The sequence below is a fragment of the Mobula hypostoma genome, chromosome 13 (assembly GCF_963921235.1).
Source record: "Mobula hypostoma chromosome 13, sMobHyp1.1, whole genome shotgun sequence".
NCBI lineage: Eukaryota > Metazoa > Chordata > Chondrichthyes > Myliobatiformes > Myliobatidae > Mobula > Mobula hypostoma.
In genome coordinates this window covers 90,217,271-90,239,597 of record NC_086109.1, presented here as the reverse complement: position 1 = coordinate 90,239,597, position 22,327 = coordinate 90,217,271, and the positions used below count along the sequence as shown (strand labels likewise).

General features: G+C 41.8%; 1 protein-coding gene across 4 annotated transcripts in view; it reads left to right on the top strand.

Moving 5' to 3' along the window:
* The window catches only part of pias1b (protein inhibitor of activated STAT, 1b), a 224,412-nt gene that overhangs the window by 67,337 nt on the left and 134,748 nt on the right, over positions 1-22,327 (top strand). The window contains exon 1 of one of the 4 annotated variants that reach the window (XM_063066160.1): positions 6,870-7,787. The exons of the other annotated variants lie outside the window; for them this stretch is intronic. The gene's annotated coding sequence lies outside the window, so the exon portion shown is untranslated. Of the gene's footprint in view, positions 1-6,869; positions 7,788-22,327 lie in introns of those variants that run through there. 4 annotated transcript variants of the gene reach the window in all.

Here is a 22,327-nt window from a genome sequence, read left to right as displayed (position 1 = left end):
AGGTGACACAGTCCCATTATCATATGCAGAGAACTCCAAAGGTTCAACACTCTCTGGGTGAAGAAATTTTCTCTCGTCTGTCTTCATTAGCTGACTCTGACATTTCACTGGGGGAAACAACAGTTCTGCACCTGTGCTGTCAAGTCTCTTAGCAATTTTGTGTGGTTGGATGAGATTTGCTCTTTTAAATCCAATAGAATATAGTGTGACATAACCTCTTGAATGGCAAACCATCTCTGGAATCAGTCTGGGAAACCATCAGTGCTCTCCTTTGGTCGCGTATCCATCCTTGGGTAGAGTTGCTAGACCTGTGCATGATATTTCAGGTGTGGTCTCAGCAGGGCTCCACAAAATTGATTTATGACCTTTTCAATCTGGTAATAAAGGGCAACATACTATTTGTATAAATGATTGCTTCATGATTCAGTGTTCAAATATTTGGTGATTTATGTAGAAGCAATAATGCCATTAAATATCAACATTTAAAAAAAAAGAATCATTCCACCTTTATATGCAAAGTGCTTGAACTCAGCAGGCCAGGCAGCATCTCTGGAAAAGAGTACAGTTGATGTTTCTTGCCGAGACCCTTTGGCAGGACTGGAGAAAAAGAACTGAGGAGTAGATTTAAAAAGTGGGGAGGGGAGAGAGACGGTGATGGATGAAACTGGGAGGGGGAAGTGATGAAGTAAAGAGACGGAAAGCCATGGAGGAAAGAAAAGTGGGGAGGAGCACCAGAGGGAGGCAATAGGTGGGCAAGGAGATAAGGTGAGAGAGGGGAAATGGTGAAGGACTGGGGGGGTGGTGTGGCGGAGTACATTGCTGTAAATTAGTGAAATCTAAATGTATATTCATGCTATCAGGTTGGAGGCTACCCAAATGGAATGCAAGGTGGTGTTCCTCTAACCTAAGTGTGGACTCATCTTGACAGTAGAGGAGGCCATGGATAGATGTATTAGAATGGGAAGTGGAATTAAAATAGTTGGCCACTGGGAGATCCAGCTTTCCTGGCTGATGGAGCATAGGTGCTCGGCAAAGCAGACTCCCAATCTGTGTTGGGTCTGACCGGTTATACAGGAGGCCGCTCTGGACACAGTATATGACCCCAACAGACTCACAGATGAATTGTTGCCTCACCTGGAAGCACTGTTTGGGGTCCTGAATGTTAGTGAGAGAAGAGATGTTGGGGCAATTGTTCTGCTTGCAAGGATAAGTGCCGGGTGGGGTGGGGGGAGATCAGTGGAGAGGGATGAATGGTCTAGGGAGCGATCCTGCAGAAGGCAGAGAGTGGGGTGGGGGGGGGAAGAAATCCCATTGGAGAATGTTTTGGAGGCTGGTAGGGTGGCAGGTGAAGATGAAGAACCATATCCCTGGTAGGGTGGCGGGAAGATGGTATAAGAGCAGACATGAGTGAAATGGAAGAGATGTGGTTGGAGGAAGGGAAGCCCCTTTCTTTTGGGGGGGGGGGTGGTGAAGGACATCTCGTTCCAGAATAAAATGCCTCATCCTGAGGGCAGAGGCGGAGGAATTGAGAGAAGGGGATGGAGGTATAGTCTAGGTAGCCGTGAGAGTCTGTGGGTTTATAATAGACACCAGTAAATAAGCTGTCTCCTGAGATAGTGAGATCGAGAAGGGGGGAGATGTCAGAAATGCTCCTTTCCTATCCTCCAGCCACCCGACCAATGAAAGGGTTTCTCGTCTTCACCTATCACTCCACCAGCCTCTGTGTCCAACACACAATTCTCCGAAACTTCTGTCTCGAATGGGATCCCATCACCAAGAACATCTTTCCCTGCCTCTCGTTTTATGCAGGGATCGCTCCCTACACCACTCCCTTGTCCATTCGTCCTTCCCCACTGATATGCCTCCTGGCACTTATCCTTACAAGTGGAGCAAGTGCTACACCTGCCTCTTCACCACCTCCCTCAGTACTACTCAGGACCCTAAACAGTCCTCCAGGTGAGGCGATGCTTCACCTGTGAGCCTGTTGGGACTGTATCCAGTGCTCCTAGTGTGGCTCTCCTGTATATCGGTCAGACCCGCTGTAGATTGGGAGACTGCTTCACCGAGCACCTATGCTCCGTCCACCAGAAAAAGCTGGCTCTCCCAGTGGCCTTCTCATTCTGGTATGTCTATCCATGGCCTCCTCCACTGTCGTGATGAGGTCACATTTGGGTTGGAGGAATAAAACCTTGTATTCCATTTGGGGAGTCTCTAACTTGATGGCATGAATATCAATTTCTTTAACTCTGGTAATGCCCCCCATCCCCCTCCTTCACCATTTCCCATCCCCTTTTCTCTCTCTTTTACCTGATTTCCTTGCTCACCCTTCACCTCCCTCTGGTAGTCTCCTCCCCCCCCCCCACCCTCTTTCTTTCTTCCATGGCCTTCTGTCTCTTTACTTCATCCCTCCCCCCTTCAGGTTTCACTTTGTGTACTCCCCTCCCCCCCCCACCTTTTAAATCTGCACCTCAGGTTTTTTCTCCAGTCCTGCCGAAGGGTCTCAGCCCAAAATATCGACTGTACTCTTTTCTATAGATGTTGCCTGGCCTGAGTTCCTCCAGCATTTTGTGTATGTTGCTTGGATTTCCAGCATCTGCAGATTTTCTCTTGTTTCCACCTTTATATTTTTCCTTTCAAAGTGGTTGACATCATTTTTCCCACATGATATTCCAGCTGCCGCATTCTTGTCCATTCACTTAATCTATGTACATCTCTTTGAAGCCTCTCCACATCTTCTGCACAGCCCATTGTCATTAGGAAACTCTTATCTCCTCCAAATTGCCATGTCTGGCTGCACTGCTGGTACCTGTAGCATCCTCTAGATTTTGCTGTGCAGTCCAAAAATGACCTGTTTTTTAAAAAAAAATCTGTTAACAAATCCTCAGTTCATACCCACATATATTACTCCTAATAGTATTGTTATTTTATTTAATAATCTTGTTGCCCAAGGTCTTGGAGTTCAGATACACCATGTCAACTTGCTCATTATCGCATTAAGATATTCCAGCATTTAGATAATATTGCCCTTTCATAACTGCCCAATCTTAAAAATGATTTCTAACTGTCTTGTTAGCACTGTTATAATTTTCAACATTTTATCTTGCTGATAACAGACTAGCAAATCTGCTCAAAGCTCTATGCTTCTTTTTGGATTCCAGACCTAATCAGTTCCCCTCTACCACCACTCTGCTCCGTCTAGCGGAATTAGACCTTGCTCTTAATAATTTCTCCTTTGGCTCCTCCCACTTCCTCCAAACTAAAGGTGTAGCAATGGGCACCTGTATGGGTCCTAGCTATGCCTGCCTTTTTGTTGGCTTTGTGGAACAATCAATGTTCCGTGCCTATTCTGGTATCTGTCCCCCACTTTTCCTTCGCTACATCGACGACTGCATTGGCGCTGCTTCTTGCACGCATGCAGAACTCGTTGACTTTATTAACTTTGCCTCCAACTTTCACCCTGCCCTCAAGTTTACCTGGTCCATTTCCGACACCTCCCTCCCCTTTCTAGATCTTTCTGTCTCTGGAGACAGCTTATCCACTGATGTCTACTGTAAGCCTACTGACTCTCACAGCTATCTGGACTATTCCTCTTCTCACTCTGTCTCTGGCAAAAACGCCATCCCCTTCTCACAATTCCTCCGTCTCTGCCGCATCTGCTCTCAGGATGAGGCTTTTCATTCTAGGACGAGGGAGATGTCTTCCTTTTTTAAAGAAAGGGGCTTCCCTTCCTCCACTATCAACTCTGCTCTTAAATGCACCTCCCCCATTTCACGCACATCTGCTCTCACTCCATTCTCCTGCCACCCCACTAGGAATAGGGTTCCCCTGGTCCTCACCTACCACCCCACCAGCCTCCGGGTCCAACATATTATTCTCCGTAACTTCCGCCACCTCCAATGGGATCCCACCACTAAGCACATCCTTCCCTCCCCCCCTCTCTCTGCATTCCGCAGGGATCGCTCCCTACGCAACTCCCTTGTCCATTCGTCCCCCCCATCCCTCCCCACTGATCTCCCTCCTGGCACTTATCCATGTAAGCGGAACAAGTGCTACACATGCCCTTACACTTCCTCCCTTACCACTATTCAGGGCCCCAAACAGTCCTTCCAGGTGAGGCAACACTTCACCTGTGAGTCGGCTGGGGTGATATACTGCGTCCGGTGCTCCCGATGTGACCTTTTATATATATTGGCGAGACCCGACGCAGACTGGGAGACCGCTTTGCTGAACACCTACGCTCTGTCCGCCAGAGAAAGCAGGATCTCCCAGTGGCCACACATTTTAATTCCACATCCCATTCCCATTCTGACATGTCTATCCACGGCCTCCTCGACTGTAAAGATGAAGCCACACTCAGGTTGGAGGAACAACACCTTATATTCCGTCTGGGTAGCCTCCAACCTGATGGCATGAACATTGACTTTTCTAACTTCCGCTAATGCCCCACCTCCCCCTCGTACCCCATCTGTTACTTATTTTTATACACACATTCTTTCTCTCACTCTCCTTTTTCTCCCTCTGTCCCTCTGAATATACCCCTTGCCCATCCTCTGGGTCCCCCCCCCCGTCTTTCTTCCCGGACCTCCTGTCCCATGATCCTCTCGTATCCCTTTTGCCTATCACCTGTCCAGTTCTTGGCTCCATCCCTCCTCCTCCTGTCTTCTCCTATCATTTTGGATCTCCCTCTCCCCCTCCAACTTTCAAATCCCTTACTCACTCTTCCTTCAGTTAGTCCTGATGAAGGGTCTCGGCCTGAAACGTCGACTGCACCTCTTCCTAGAGATGATGCCTGGCCTGCTGCGTTCACCAGCAACTTTTGTGTGTGTTGCTTGAATTTCCAGCATCTGCAGAATTCCTGTTGTTAGCAAATTTGTAGTTGTTTTTCCCCCTCCCTTTTTAAGTGGTGAAGTTGCATCTTCTGTTTCCTTGCAGGTGGGAACTGTTCTAAATTTATGGAATTTTAGAAGAAGTTACCCAGCGCAGCCATCTCCTTAGCTATGTTCTTCAAAGTAATAGGATACAGTTTATCAGTTCCTGGAGATTTGGAGAACTAATTGATATTTAAGCAATTGAAACATTTCGTGGTACTGGATGCTGATAAGTATTATTACATTGCTTTCTGGAAGATGGTTACTTAATCTGTGAAGTTTATTGCCAAGCTTATTTAAGGCAATGAGTGTGAACTTTTTGAATACTGAGGATATCAGTGGATATGGGTTGAGTGGAGGAAAGGAAAGGGGTAAAGAGATAATCCATGATCTTATTGAATGGTGAAACAAAAATGAGTGACTATGATGGACAAGAAGAATAGCTTACTCGATTTGTATTATGCTCCCTTATTTTCGAGAGTAATGCAAGTCTGCGCTACTAGTAAACTGGACTGTACTGTTTATAGTTATCCAATAAAAATGTTTTTAGTTCTATGGTCATAAATATATTTGTTTATTGTATCACAATAGAATACAGCTGTTGTTGTTTAGGACACAAGTCTTTTGACCACTGGTGGTGGTGCGAGGAATTGTGCTGGAGTGCCATTAAAGACTTGTATCCTGTTTTCTAATGTATTTGACCACAATCCTTGTGGGAAAAGATAATTACTTCTGCATTTGAATTTCATGCAGAGAGCAAGTTTGGAGCATTTTTGAAGTGACTTCATGGGTAGAAACTGCAGCTTGTGATACTTTGCCAACAGTATAATGTGGATATTCGGAAAGATACCAAATTAATTGCTCAATAGCAGTAGGTCTACTCTGTTGCTTGAGTCCTAGATTCATATCTGCCTATGCAGATAAGGCATGTAAAATGTGCTTTGAAACATTTTAAACCTGTGCATTGCTATCACTAAATTTGTGGAAGATGGACAGATGCAGCTCCTTATTGTGCTGTGAGTAGCATTATCTCCGAACCGCATCTTAAACCCGAATATAATCTTCTCTCAAGAAGAGAATAGTATTTAATTGAAGTATGCCCTTTGATCCAGGCTATAACTGTATTGTAGTTCCCAAAGGTGGTGCAGAGATCAGATTATTGAGCTCCAGAAAGATATTTAACCATGGTAACTAGATGTTTTGACCAACTGATTAAAAGTCAATACTATATTAAAAAATTTTAATTACGTCCCTTGGCAAGATGAAAATTTACAATATTAATTTGTGCAAAATTGACAAGCAGTCTAGTGATCAGAGTTGTTTTTCTTGATACTAAGTACCGAAGTGAAGGTATTTGGCAAAGTTGATGCAGATTTGATGGAGTTTTACTGTTGGGATATGTTACTGGGGTTAAAGGTTAACTTTATTTATCACCTGTCTGTACATTTAAACATCAAAACGTACAGTGAAATTTGTTTAAATCAAATTAGCGAGGACTGTGCTGGGCAGCCCGCAAGTGTTGCCATGTTGTCTGCGCCAACGTTATATGCTTACAACTCACTGACCCTAACCCCTATGTCATTGGAATGTGGGAGGGAAGCGGAGCACCTGGAGGGAACCTATGCGGTCACAGTGGAGAACTACAAACTCCTTACAGACAATGGCAGGAATCAAACCCCAATTAGTGATCGCTGTAAACCAATGTGCCAACCACTATGCTACTGCGCAGCCTCATAAGCAAGGGATTCTTTATTAAAATATTAGGAAAGTACCTTGTTTTGTGCCTTGCTGAGATAGTGGTTAAATACTGCTTGGGCCTTTATTAAAACATAGCACCTTGAAGCCAGTTAACACTTAAGCCAATCATCAGTTATTTTACAAAGCTGATGGTTTTTCCAGCAGGACAACTACTGTGCCAAGCGGGTTAAAATTGTTCCCATTCCTTCTAATTACTGTATTTAAATCGGGTGGATTAGTATAGCATGATAGACTAGTGGTGTCTAAGATTTCAGGGTTTTATCTCCTAATCAAAAATAGAAAAAAAAACTAACTTTGTTCAGAATTGTTTGTGTGGCTCTCCTTTTCCAAAAGAACTCATGGGATTGTTTTCTTTGTAGATAAATTTGGTGGGTTGGTTTAGACAAGTGATTCAAGGAGCAAGGAACACTTTGAAAAGTAAAGAACAAGGTTGCTGTGGAATATGAGGAGGAAAAACATTTCATGCAGTGCTATACAGCTGGTTTGGATTTCAAAACTCTTTGGAAGGCACATGAGGGAAAATACTTCAAGGGATACTGGGAAATGGGATTGTAGAGACTGCCACCAAATCAATTTCCTCTTGAGGTAACAATTCTAGTACTAATAGATTCAGATCCAAGTTATAATTTGTGGAAGCATCGTGTATTCCATGGCAGATATGTTCGGTTAGAGTAAATTGGCCTCAATGGTTTCATTTTCTTTGCATGCAAATCAAAGGTGACCTTTTTGTGGGTTGTAATCCCTTTTTGTGATTTGCTCCATCGCACAAGGCTTGTAGCATTAAATGCCTATTAATAAATGGTAAGATTAAGTTGATCCCTTTTCAGTACAATGTGCAGTCTCTATTGTCATTCATTGTAAGCTCTTTCCTGTGTCAGTTTTTGAGTGATTTAAGAGATTAATTGAATTTGTTCAGTTTCATTAAATGAGCAGTAATTATCTTTGTCGGCATTTTGTTGGGAATTGGAGCATGTCACTTCATTCTGCCCAAACAATGGTGCTAAATTATTAAAAGAACAAATGTTCTCTCATGAAATAGAAACCTATTTAAAACATTTTTCCCTCTTTTCTCCAGCCCCTCCTCCAGAATCAAATGTATGTAAAGATGATTGCTATCCTGCCTCAGAACTGTGCCAGCTATTCTGCTTTGGCTGCTAAGAGGTTTGTGATAGTTTCTGCAAGGATTGTTACTGCTCTTGTGTTTTCCCAGCATACTGCATTCAATTATCCTGCTATTTGTCGATGTGAGGCTAAATTACTGCTTAGAATCTAACACTGGTTTGATGCCTCTTGGGTGTGATTCATTGAGGTAACTCAGCTATCCTTTATTGGAAAAAAACAAATATAATTTGTAATTTACCGTTGCAGTAAAGACACAAGTTAAATATGCAATTTATTAAATATTATTTTCATCATCCCCTGCAGCCAGCACAGAGCTGATGTGTAATATGGTACTTGGCCTCTTCGATCTAACAAGAGAACTGGAGGCATGCAAGTCCCTCCTTAGCTATTAACCACTTTTTTTCCTTACTCTTGTGGTGCAATTGGTGTCTCTGGTACTTCTCAAAACAAAAACCTTCTGAGGTGGCTGTTATGTTTAAAAACTACATGCTTACAATTCTAGTAAAATAAATAATAAACCAGGATCTCCTCGGATGCTTGCCTTAACTGTTGGAAACATAGAAACAGAAAACCTACAGCACAACACAGGGATCACAATGCTGTGCTGAGCATGTACTTTAGAAATTACCTAGGGTTACCCATAGTCCTCTATTTTTCTAAGCTCCATGTACCTATCCAGGAGTCTCTTAAAAGACCCTATTGTATCCACCTCCACCACTGTCGCCAGCAGCCCATTACACACACTCACCACTCTCTGCATGTTTTTTTTAAAATGACAACAACAATTTACCCCCGACCTCTCCTCTATTCCTACTTCCAAGCACCTTAAAACTGTGCCCTCTCCTGTTGGCCATTTCAGCCCTGGGGAAAAAGCCTCTGACTATCCACACGATCAGTGCCTCTCATCATCTTGTACACCTCTATCAGGTCACCTCTCGTCCTCCGTCGCTCCAAGGAGAAAAGGCCAAGTTCACTCAACCTGTTCTCATAGGTCATGCTCCCCAATCCAGGCAACATCCTTGTAAGTCTCCTCTGCACCCTTTCTGTAGTTTCTACATTCCTCCTGTAGTGAGGTGACCAGAACTGAGCACAGTACTCAGCTGGAATAGAGATAGAATTATGATCACTATCTCCAAAATGCTCTCCCACTGAGAGACCAGACATCTGACCTGGGGTCTGACCAGGGTCCTATAAAGCTTGTAACATTACCTCTTGGCTCCTAAACTCAACCCCACGGTTGAAGGCCAATGCACTGCGTGCCTTCTAACCACAGAGTCAACCTGCGTAGGTGCTTTGAGTATCCTATGGACTTGAAACCCAAGATCCCTCTGATCCTCCACACTGCCAAGAGTCTTACCATTAATACTATATTTTGCCATCATATTTGACCTATCAAAATGAACCACCTCACTTATCTGGGTTGAACTCCATCTGCCACTTCTGAACCCAGTTTTGCATCCAGTTGATGTCCTGCTGTAACCTCTGACAGCCCTCCACACTTTCCACAACACCCCCAACGTTTGTGTCATCAGCAAATTTACTAACCCATCCTTCCACTTCCTCTTCCAGGTCATTTATAAAAATCACAGAGTGGGGGTCCCAGACAGATCCCTGAGGCACACCACTGGTCACCGACCTCCATGCAGAATATGACCCACCTACAACCACTCTTTGCCTTCTTGTGAGCAAGCCAGTTCTGGATCCACAAAGCAATGTCCCCTTGGATCCCATCCTCCTTACTTTCTCAATAAGCCTTGCATGGGGTACCTTGTCAAATGCCTTACTAAAATCCATATACACTACATCTACGGCGCTACCTTCATCAATGTGTTTAGTCACATCCTCAAAAAATTCAGTCAGGCTCATAAGGCACGAACAACATGAATTCTGCAGATGCTGGAAATTCAAGCAACACACATAAAAATTGCTGGTGAACGCAGCAGGCCAGGCAGCATCTCTAGGAAGAGGTGCAGTCAACGTTTCAGGCTGAGACCCTTCGTCAGGACTAACTGAAGGAAGAGTGAGTAAGGGATTTGAAAGGGGGAGGGGGAGATCCAAAAAAAAATTCATAAGGCATGACCTGCCTTTGACAAAGCCATGCTGACTATTCCTAATCATATTATGCCTTTCCAAATATTCATAAATCTTGCCTTGCGGGATCATCTCCATCAGCTTACCAACCACTCAAGTAAGACTCACTGGTCTATAATTTCCTGGGCTATCTTTACTCCCTTTCTTGAATAAGGGAACAACATCTGCAACCCTCCAGAACCTCTCCTGTCCCCATTGATGCAAAAATCATCACCAGAGGCCCAGCAATCTTCTCCTTCGCCTCCCACAGTAGCCTGGGGTGCACCTCATTCAGTCCTGGTGACTTATCCAACTTGATGCTTTTCAAAAGCTCCAGCAGATCCTGTTTCTTAACGTCCATATGCTCAAGCTTTTCAGTCCGCTGTATGTCATCTCTACAATTGCCAAGATCCTTTTCCATAGTGAATACTGAAACAAAGTATTCATTAATACCTCTTCCATTTCCTAAGGTTCCATACACACTTTTTCACTGTCACACTTGATTGGTCCTATTCTCTCATGTCTTATCCCCTTGCTCTTCACATACTTGTAGAATATCTTGGGGTTTTTCTTAATCCTGCCTGTCAAGGCCTTTTCATGGCCCCTTCTGGCTCTCCTAATTTCATTCTTAAGCTCCTTCCTGCTAGCTTTATTTTCTAGATCTCTACCATTACCTAGTTTGTTTGTTTTTTTTTGAACCTCTCGTAAGCTTTTCTTGACTATATTTTCAACAGCCTTTGTACACGGTTCCTGTACTCTACCGTCCTTTCCTTGTCACATTGGAATGTACCTATGCAGAACTCAATGCAAATATCTCCTGAACATTTGCCACATTTCTGCTGTACATTTCCCTGAGAACAAATGTTCTCAATTTATGCTTCCAAGTTCCTGCCTGTTACCTCATATTTCCTCTTACTCCAATTAAATGCTTTCCTAACTTGTCTGTTCCTATCCCTCTCCAATGCTATGGTAAAGGAGATAGAATTGTGATCACTATCTCCAAAATGCTCTCCCACTGAGAGACCTGACATCCGACCAGGTTCATTTCCCAATACCAGATCAAGTACAACCTCTCCTCTTGTAGGCTTATCTATGTATTGTGTCAGGAAACCTTCCTGAACATACCTAACAAACTCCACGCCATCTAAACCCCTTGCTCTTGGGCGATGCCAATCAATATTAGGGAAATTTAAATCTCCCACCATGTTATTATTACACCTTTCCACAATCTGTCTCTATCACCTGCCTATCCTCCCTCTTGCACAGTCTCCAAGCTTTTTCTATTTGTGAGCCAACCACCTCTTCCTCTGTCTCTTCAGTTTGGTTCCCAGTCCCCAGCAATTCTAGTTTAAACTCTCCCCAATAGGCTTAGCAAACCTCCCTGCCAGGATATTGGTCCCCCTCAGATTCAAGTGCAACCTGTCCTTTTTGTACAGGTCACACTTGCCTCAAAAGAGGTCCCAATGATCCAGAAATCTGAATCCCTGCCCCCTGCTTCAATCTCTCAGCCACACATTTATCCTCCACCTCATTCTATTCCTATACTCACTCACCTGGCATGGGCAGTAATCCTGAGATTACTACCTTTGAGGTCCTGCTTCTCAACTTCCTTCCTAACTCCCTTTCAGGACCTCCTCCCTTTTCCTACCTATGTCGTTAGTACCAATATGTACCATGACCTCTGGCTGTTCTCCTTCCCACTTCCGGATATTATGGACGTGATCAGAAACATCCCGGACCCTGGCATCTGGGAGGCAAACTACCATCTGTATTTCTTTCCTGCATCCACAGAATCTTTTGATGAGAGATATGTGCAGTACATGGTCTCTCTATATTAGAGAAATATAGAAATTGTATACATATACATGTTTGCACTTTAAAAGCATTAGCACTTCTGAGAGGTGGTATTTTAACAGTTTGAAGTTCAGATAGTGCTGAGATTCAGGTTCAAGTTTATTGTCATTTCAAACATTTACATGTATACTGCCAGATGAAATGATGTTCTTCTGGAATAATGTGCACAATACTGTACACAACTTGCAGAACAGAAAACAGTACCTCAAATTAACAAATAATAAGGTGTATTTACGTCAAAACTTAAAAATGTAACAGTATAATCCTCAAAGTTGCTGGTGAACGCAGCAGGCCAGGCAGCATCTCTAGGAAGAGGTGCAGTCGACGTTTCAGGCCGAGACCCTTCGTCAGGACTAACGTTAGTCCTGCAAGTTAGTCCTGACGAAGGGTCTCAGCCTGAAACGTCGACTGCACCTCTTCCTAGAGATGCTGCCTGGCCTGCTGCATTCACCAGCAACTTTGATGTGTGTTGCTTGAATTTCCAGCATCTGCAGAATTCCTGTTGTTTACAGTATAATCCTATTGGCATTTCATACATAGTGAGACCTGGGTGGTGGTAGAGAGTTCAGTAGTCTCGAGGCCTGCGGGAAGAAGCTGTTTCCTATCCTAAAAATCCTTGTCCTAATGCAATGGTACCCCCACCTTGTAGGGGGCCAGGAATTATTGGGAGGGACATTGATGATGCTAAGTGCCCAGTGATCCTGTCAGCAATTCTCACAATCCTTTATAGGGTCTCGTGGTCAGATGCCTTGCAATTCCTGTATCAGGATACTCTCAATGGAACTTTTGTAAACATTGGTTGGAATGGGGGTGGAGAGATGGGGGCCTCACTCACCTCAGTCTTCTCCGGAAGTGGAGATGCTTCTTGACTAGAGGTGGTATGGAGGGACCTGTGAGATTGTCCACTATGCACTCCCAGAAACTTGGTGCTCCTAACTCTCTCCACGAAGGAGCTGTGTATGTGCAGTGAGGAGTGGTCAGCCTGCACCTTTCTGAAGTCCACAATCATCTCTTTGGTCTTGCCCACACTGAGCCTCAAGTTGTGCTCGCACCATTTTACTAACTGCTTTAAGTCTTTTCTGTATGCCACCTCATCATTTTTGTTCATGAGGCCATCTATTGTTGTGTCATCAATGAACTTCAAGATCTAGTTTGAACTGGATCTAGCAGTACAGACATGTATCAGCAGCATGAACAGCAGCAGGCTGAGCAGTCTTGGGGTGTGCTGGTGCTCAGCATGATGTTATGAGGGTAGTTTACCCACCAGCTTCTGAGGGATGATATTAAACTGAGCAGAAGTGAAAATGCAGCACCCTGGTGCAAGAGACACTATTTTCCAGGTAGGACAGGATGGAATGGAGGGCAGAGGCTAGTGGACTGAATTGAACAATAGAAGCTGGAAAGGGTCTAATGTAGCAGGAAGATGTGTTACATTCTTGGAAAGTATATCAGAACAAGTTGCTTCCCATGTTTGCAATATAATTCTTTGACATATGTAGCATTATGCAGTAGTCCTGCCAAAAAGCTGGATACAGCCATGTATTTGTCCACTAATCCAATATCCTAACTAGTTATTACAGAGCAAGCAATGTAAATTTCTACCTGGAATTGAGAATTTTGAATTCTGCTTATTGAAATTACTTTTAAAGTAAGTGCCCACATTTGTTGCTAATAGTGAATTCAGTAGGTTTACATGGTTGAATGGTTCAGTCATGCTTGCTGCTGAGGTTCTGTGGAAAAAGAATTTACCAATATCCTTAAGATAATGAATTTAGCATGTTGTTTACAAATGAACAAGGTATGATTTGTAAATTTGCAGATAACATGAAAGTTGATGTTAAAGTTGGTGCAGATCAGAGGGAAAGCTGGGCAGAGCATTTGCAGATAGAATTTAATTGCAGCAATTACAATGTGATGCATTTTAGGCAATCAAATAGAGGTTGAACATATGTAATAATGGAAGAGTACCAGAGAATGTTGATGAATAAGTGTTTAAATCTATGGATCCTTAAATGTGGCAATACAGGATAGAGAAGAAGGCATATGGCATACTTACCTTCATAGGTCAGGACATAGAATATAAAAATTCTGGTTTTGCAAAACTCTGCACTTGGAGTAATGTGCATGGTTTTTGATGCCAAGCTATAGGAAAGATATGGCTGTTTGGAGAGTGCAGAGGAGATCAATCAGGATATTGCCTGGATTGGAGAATGTAATTATGTGGAGAGCTTGGATGCTAAAGGTGTTAGTGTAGTTGGATACACCAAAATAGCAAGGGGGGGGGGGCTGAAAGACCCATTTCTCTGCTGTACAATTCCAACTTGAAAATTGGCTACTGTATTTTGGCAAAATGAATCAATGGGGATGATGGTTTAGCATGTGAGGAAGATGAGAGAAATAGAACTAATGCAATTGCTTTCATCAGTTCGAATGGGCACAATGGGCCAAATAGCCTCTAACTATATAACAGGAGTACGTGAAAATAAAACCAGAATGGGAATAGGCTAAGAAATATAAAGAACCTGCATGCTGTATTCAAAATGCCATTCTTTTTGTTAGCTTACACTGCCACACCTTTAACATAATACTTGAGTCAATTGTGCACATGGCTGGAAAATTCTTCTAGCCAGCCTGCTTTGGGCATTAACTGAATAACAAAGCTATTTGCCAACTTAAAATTAACATCAGTGTTTTCACAATGAAAAGAGAAATGTAGTTGGCTGTCTAATAGAAGCTTTGAATGTAATTTTTGGGAATTAGGTGTCTAGTTAATTAATAAAACTAGTCTACCTTTTTAAGTTTGGATACTGTTTAACATTGGTCAGCTTGAATAAGCCATAAAATATGCCAGAATTGTATTGCACCTCAAACCATAGTGTTAAACAAATGGAAATAGTGAGGTGGACTTCTGTATCAGGTTAAACATGGGCTTAATTCTAAAGCTGCAGATATTTGGGAAACATTGGAGAGGACCAAAGGTACTTCCTTAAGCAACTGGAGAAGCAATAGAATTGGGATAATAAAGCAATTCAGCTGAACGGACATTGAAGGGGACAATAACACAGAGGATGATTGTTCACTTGAACTGGTATTGCAGAGATAGAAGTGGAAAAGAAGCAGAAATGCACTGATAGCATTTATGACAAACTGTCACTGTTTACACGTGGTGAAATTAGTTTGGTTAGGTAGGACATGAAGCTTGTATTTGATTCATTCAGAGTTGTATGGGATGTTTAATGGCCTACTCCTGCACCTATTGTCTATTGTCTAAAATAAGCAGATCAGGTACAGGATACATTTTTTTTGGGGTACTGCAGGGCTTAAAAATAGTCCCAGCTATATCCATGTGTCCATTGTTATTTGCTCCTTTATTTTCAATTTCTCTAGATTTCTTTCCTAGGCACCCTGCTACTCTACTTACCTACCCAGCTTTAAGAAGGTTCACAAACCACCTCATTGTCATCACCCCCAATCATATTTATGGCAATCCCTCTTAATTCTTTGGGTATGGTGCATGTTATCTGCTTGAATAGAATTCCTTTGGATGCTTCTGTATTAAATAAAAATGTTAAGGAGAAGTGGGCCATCTGATCCTTTTGAGCATGCTCTGCAATTCAAGGTTATGGCTGATTTTAGTGACCCAGATCTCATTTCCTGCTTTATATCCATAATACTTTGATTCCTGAAATGTTTAAGTACCTTGGCTCTCTCTGCCGCAAAAGGCCAGGTTATCTGAGTGGCTACTCATTTCAGTTCCATTTCCCATTCTCATTCCTATTACGACATGTCCCACAATGAGGCCAAACTTGTTGGAAGAGCAATACCTTAGATTCCATCTGCGTAGCCTCCAACCTGTTGGAATGAATATCTATTTCTGTAAGTTGTAATTTCTTCCTGTCCCTTTTCTTCCATTCCCAGTTCTGGTGCCCACCCCCCCCCGCCTTCTTTCTCCCATGCTCCATTGTTGTCTCCTATCAGATTCCTTCTTAAGCCCTTTACCTCTTGCACCTATCATCTCCGAGCTTATTAAATGCCCCTCCCCCACCCCAAACCTGGTCTCACCTATCACCTGCCAGCTCGTACCTTTCCTCCTCCACCCACCTCCTTATTCTGGCATGCTCACTTCCTTTTCAGTCCTGATGAAAGGTCTTGGCCTGAAATCTCGCCTGCTTATTATCCTCCATTGATACTAGTAAACTTGCTGAGTTCCTCCGCATTTACTGTGTCTTGCTTAAGAGCACCTGCAGAATCTATTGTTCAGAAATCGACCTGTTTTGAATGAGCTCACTTGCTGACCGTACCCTTCCCGGATAGACGTCTTCAAAGATTCACTATTTCTGCTACTTGGCTTGCTTATAATTATAGACTTGGCTTATTAGTTGGGAAAATACTAACAGCTTGGTAATTCCTTGCTTTATCAAAATAAAAACTGAAGATGTTGGCAGATCACATCTATGAAGAGAGAAACTTCTTCCCACTGTCAACTGAAAAATGCCATTCCCTTTTCTCAGTTCCTTCAACTCCACTGTTTCTTTTCCAAGGATGATGCTTTCCTTTCCAGAACGTCAGAGATGTTAACCTTTGAAGAACAGGGTTTCTCTTCCTCCACCATTGATGTTGCCCTTGCTTGCATCTCCATTTCCTGGACATCTGTCCTCACCCCAGCATCTCACCACCTTAACAATGGTAGTTCTTCTTGTCGTTGCCTACCACCCAATGAACCTCCGCATCTAACACATCATTTTCCACAACTTCCACCAGCTTCAACAGGATCCTACCAACAAAGATGTCTTTACCCTCACCCCCAATACTTTCTGCAGGAATTGCTGTCTCTATGATTCCCTTGTCCATTTGTCCGTCCCCACTAATCTTATGCCTGGTACTTATCTCCTGCAAGCAGAAGTAGTGCTACACCTGCCCATTCACCCCCTGCCTCACCTCCATTCAGGCCTCCAAACAGTCCTTCCAGGTGAGGCAACGCTTCACCTGCAAGTCTGTTGGGATTGTCTATTGTGTTCGGTACTCCCTAAATCTAAACAAAAGTATGTCTAGTAGGTGCATCTCCCCAAATATATTTGATATCTTGACAGTAGCCATTAAAGAAAAATGACCTTAGTACATTCACGAGGAAATCTGCAGATGCTGGAAATTCAAGCAACACACACACAAAAAAATGCTAGTGAGCGCAGCAGGCCAGGCAGCATCTATGGGAAGAGGTACAGTCGACGTTTCGGGCCGAGACCCTTCGTCAGGACTGAACCTCTTCCTATAGATGCTGTACGTTGACTGTACCTCTTCCTATAGATGCTACCTGGCCTGCTGTGTTCACCAGCATTTTTTGTGTGTGGACCTTAGTACATTTAAAACTTTGCCAGATAATCGTACATAAATTATTTCATTCTGACGCAGTATATCAGGAAAGTTCTTTGTTTAAAAGCAGATGTCTGCATGGTAATTCAGTAAATAGTTAAACAAAATCAGGTTGACTGAAATTACTGGCAACAAATTGCAGTTGACATCTAGTCACAACAGATGATGCAATACTTCTGGAAAGACATCTGCTTTCATCCTTTGTACAGTACTTTTCTATGCAGAAGACAAGTTTCTGTTGCCTATTGTAAAGATGGAATTGGTTTTGTTCAAGTAGTTTCTATGTGGATCTAATTGGCCAGTAACACAGAACGTTTTGGCTGTAGCTGAAGTAAATGCTACTCTTTTGTCATTTAAAAGAAATTAGTCTTTGGAAAACATTTGGTCAGTTGCATAGCTTGCATGCTAATATCCTATTAATTAAATGAACTGGGAAAAGCTCCAGTTTTTCACTTGTATGTGGTGGGTTTTAGTTGTGCAGTGGATTCCGGATAATTGGAACACATTGGGACCAGTACATTTTGGCCCAATTGAGCAGCTGTCCCAATTATCTGAAGTTTCATGGAAATGGTTAAAATGCTTTTTTTTTTAAAAAAAAAGGACAAACTGCCATTTAACTGAGTAACAAATTATGTAATGAGATGAAATACTGAATAAATTAGAACGCTATCATTACCTCTACAGTACTATGAAAAAATTACTACCGAATAGTTATCAATAGAGGAATTCATCCAGTGTAGCTGTTCTTTGACTGTAAATGAACAGAATCAGCACAGACATTTAGTCATGATGAATAGTGTCAGGTGGATGGATTTCCATTTGATCCAGTAGGGTAATTTTTTGGTTTATGTCAAATCTTTGTGGCATTTTGGCAAGTGTCTGAATTCTTTAAAGTCCAAATAAAAAACAATTATCAAAAATTAAAGCGTTTTGAATCTGTGTCCATCGGCCCAAATGGATATAACACAAGCGCATGCAACTAATGCTACTTAAAAATTGTTTGCTATTAATAGATGGAGACACCTGCCAGCATCAGTCCTAGCCCATATATCGGTCATTAAAATGAACATCTTACCTTGCATTAATTTTATCAGCTCAATCACTTTTGTCACTTGCACCTCCAGCAGGATATTGGCAAAAACTGGGCTCCTTTACAATGCTATGTTTGGAATGGTAAACGGCCCAATATAAAATGGTCTGCTCTACAATTCAAAAAGTCGGATGGGGGATTGGCATGTCCAAATATTAAATTGTATCACTGGGCATTTGTATTTAAAAAGTCTTAGCTATTGGATGGAAGAGGATAAAGTTTCATCATGGAAAAATATAGAACAAGAGCTAATAGCACCAATAAGGTTGAAGGACTTTCTCCTTATAGGTATGTCTACCAAAAAATGTGATTTTTTAATTATGGTCCAATTTTAACCCATATACTAGAAGTGTTTAGAGCAGCAGAAAAATTCCTAAAATTTAAAAGCGTATGGTGCAAATCAGCTGCATTATGGAACAATAATCGTTTTCTATCTGGGGGGGAAACCATTCACTAACAGAACTTGGGAGGATAAAGGTATTACTACTCCAAGATATTAATGGGGCAAATACTATCCTTAGCTTTCGAGAACTGATATCTCGATATAATATTAATAAACACTCTCTTTTCTACTTTCGAGTAAGATGAACTTGTAAAGCCTATGGCGTTCCCTGGGAACACACATCAAAGTTGCTGGTGAACGCAGCAGGCCAGGCAGCATCTCTAGGAAGAGGTGCAGTCGACGTTTCAGGCCGAGACCCTTCAGATTTAAAGGACCATCCCATTTTAAGTTGGATACAGAGTGCTCCAGGACAGATAAATTGAACTCCCAGAATTATATGCCCGCATCGGGAATGAAAGCCTGGAATAGGGACATATCTGAATTGGGACAAGACTTAGACTGGGATGCGATTTGGGATAATGCTGCTGGTGCTTTGAAAAACCCAAATCATCGGTATATACACTTGAAATTTTGTCGTAGAACATATTTAACACTGAGAATTAGACATCAAATGGGACTGGTTCATTTTGTCCCCACAGAACCATTGGCTCTTTTATAGATGTTGTTTGGGAATGTCCAGGGGTTTTTGGTTTGTGGGGGAAGGTTATCAGTACTCTTACAGAGCTAACAGGGGTACAATTACCAATGGACCCCGCTGTACATCTTCTAAATGATGACTTCCACCTTTCCTTTACGGGAAAAAACACGCAAAATCTGGCTGGCAGGCCTGACTGCAGCTAAGAAGATTGTAGTCCAGCGTTGGAAACCTCCCCATGATATTTCAAATACTCACTGGCTTCAGAGCTTTTTGGACATTTCTTACCTGGAACTTTCATCAGCAAGAGTAAATGATGCATGACCAAACACTATCTTAATGTGGACAAATTTGATATCTAACTTAAAAGATCTTTTGTTAAAATAGGAATGCTTTGTCTGTGTATATACTACTCTTCTCTGGAGAAATCTGTGGAATTCTCTGCCACAGCAAACTGTTGAGGCCAGTTCATTAGCTATGTTTAAAAGGAAGTTAGATATGGCCCTTGTGGCTACAGGGGTCAGGGGGTATGGAGGGAAGGCTGGGTTCTGAGTTGGATGATCAGCCATGATCATAATAAATGGCGGTGCAGGCTCGAAGGGCCGAATGGCCTACTCCTGCACGTATTTTCTATGTTTCTATGTTTCAGTTGGTTGGTGGAGGGGAGAGGAATGGGGGGGAGAGAGGGGTAGAGGGGGAATGGTGATGAAGGTTGGGGGTGGCTGGGTTAAACAGTCAAAATGTAATTGGCAGTTGGTTGTATTGAATGTAATTTGCTGGTGTTACAATAAAAAAGATAATAATTTAAAATTGTTTGCTTTAAAAATGGTCTAGGTCTTAATGGCCACACAAGTGCATGTGACTGATGTTCGTTAGAAATTGTTTGGCGACAGTCACCTATCCCAACTAAGTGGCATAGTGTCCCAAATAAATGAAGTGAATCCCAGCTACTTTTTGATTAGTCTTTGTTCTTTAAGGGTTGTCCTGTATAAGTGGCTGCCCTGATTAACCGATAGCCCAATTAACTGGAATCCAGTTTTTCTTCTGCATGTGGGGTGTGGGACAACAGTGAGATAGTATTCCTTCTGGTAAATTCGTTCTCACTGCTGGATATCATGCAAGGGCCAGCTCGAAAGGGACTGAGAATTGGAATTGAATTACTCAATATGCCTGCTGCAGGAATGATTATGAACAGAGGAATGGAAAGGTTCTTGTAAAATTTAACATGAAACTGAGATCAACTAATATATAAAAATGTGTTTGGCACCAATACTTTACTATTACTTGCAAAAAAAAAGCATGGCTCCATTTCTGGAAGCAATTCATAAAAATTTGTATACTTTATTCAGTAATGCCAAAAGATTATTTAAATATTTATTTTGTTGATAAGGAAGCAAGAAAAAAAGATTTAAGTGGAGAATTGTGTATTGCCCTCCATGGTTTCAGCTAATGGCTCATTTGTAACATTTAGCTCTGAGACAGAAATGAAGAGTTCATCTGACACTCTGGAATGATATTCTGCTTATGTCTTCCAAATGCAATACAAGCTGGGAGCTCTCAAACTTGGAATTTGTAGCCTTAATAATTGAATATTCTGCCATTAATTTTCACAATGTTTGAAGGTGGTATAGAATTTATAGCAATGCAATGAACCCCTTCAGCCCTACTGTGTATTGTTTTCTTATGCTCTGCTTTATCTATTTCCCCCTACATCTATTTAGCTTATTTTATTCCACTCATTAACTGCCAATGCTGTTTGTCTAAATGAAACTTTACAGTAGCAAGCTTGAATCCAGAAGCTCTTTTAAAATGTTTCTCCAGAAATTTCCCCTTTTATTTAAAATGACTTCTTTATATTTATAGCTTCTACCTTTGGACTCTCTCACAGTGGAAACATACATCTATCCTTTGTCTTCAATAAAGTCTTCGTAAATATCTTCTGTTCGGTCATCTCATTTCCTTTTATCTTTATTTTTCTCTCCCAAAAAAACAACAGTTAGCTCATTCTAATGCGGATCCACAATTCAGGAAGAATGTGAGTTGTCTTTGTGCAGATTGCAAGGCAATGCAAGAGGTAGCAGTCTCCTCTTAATAAAATGAACCCTGGATCTAAGACTCCCTGAAAACATTTGACACCATTAGTGAATATTATAAAGGGCTTTGCTGGTTGGAATCTGTTATTATTGTAAATATGCAATTCTGTAAATTTACCTGACTCTTCCATGTGTTCAAGTTTGTCATTCAACTGTACCATGTTCTTCAGGGATCAAGGTGCAAAACACAGTACATATCATATACAGCACAATATCAACATAGTGTTTTGTAGATATGTAAGTTAAAGTGCATATGACTATTAAATATACAGTACAGTAGTATACTGCTATAGGTGCTGTAATGCATAATGTGTACTGGGTGGCAACAGGGTATTTTTTCTTTTCAAACCTTTTTATTATTATCCAAAATTAACAAGAGTACATCAAAGTAAGCAACACTTACAATGTCTCAAGAAAAAAAAACATTATTTTAAAGATTGAAAACATTCTGGTGATTTTAAAAAAAAGGGGGGGAACCCTACTAAACAAGATAAAGTGAGGAAAAAGCAACCCTATTTGGTGTTTAACCCCAGAGCCATGTGTCATACAAAAAGCTTCTAAAGATAAACATCAAACAACCAGTAAGGAAAAAAAAAGTACCAAAAAATTTACAATTAGATCGTGGAGGAAATCTATCAATTAACTTAAATGATAATAATGAGCAAATGAACCCCATCTTTTCTCAAAATCAAACATAGGTTCAAAGGTTCGACTTCTAATTTTCTCCAAACTAAGACATAGCATCACTTGAGAGAACCGTTGTGACAAAGTGGGAGCTGATGTATCCTTTCACTTCAACAAAATGGCCCTCCTAGCTATCAATGTAACAAATGCAATAACATGTTGGTCAGACAGAGATACCGCAGATATTTTGAGGAATTATTCCAAAAAGCACAGTTAATTTGTTAGGTTGTAAATTAATTTTAAGTGCTTTTAGAAATAGCGAAAAAACTGACTTCTGGAACTGTTCCAGTATAGAACAAGACCAAAATGTGTGTCAGTGTAACTGTCGCAGTTTTACATCTATCACAGGGGTCCCCAACCTTTTTTGCATTGTGGACTGGTTTAATATTGACAATATTCTTGCTGACCGGGGAGGGCGGGGGGGGGGGGGGGTAGGGTTGC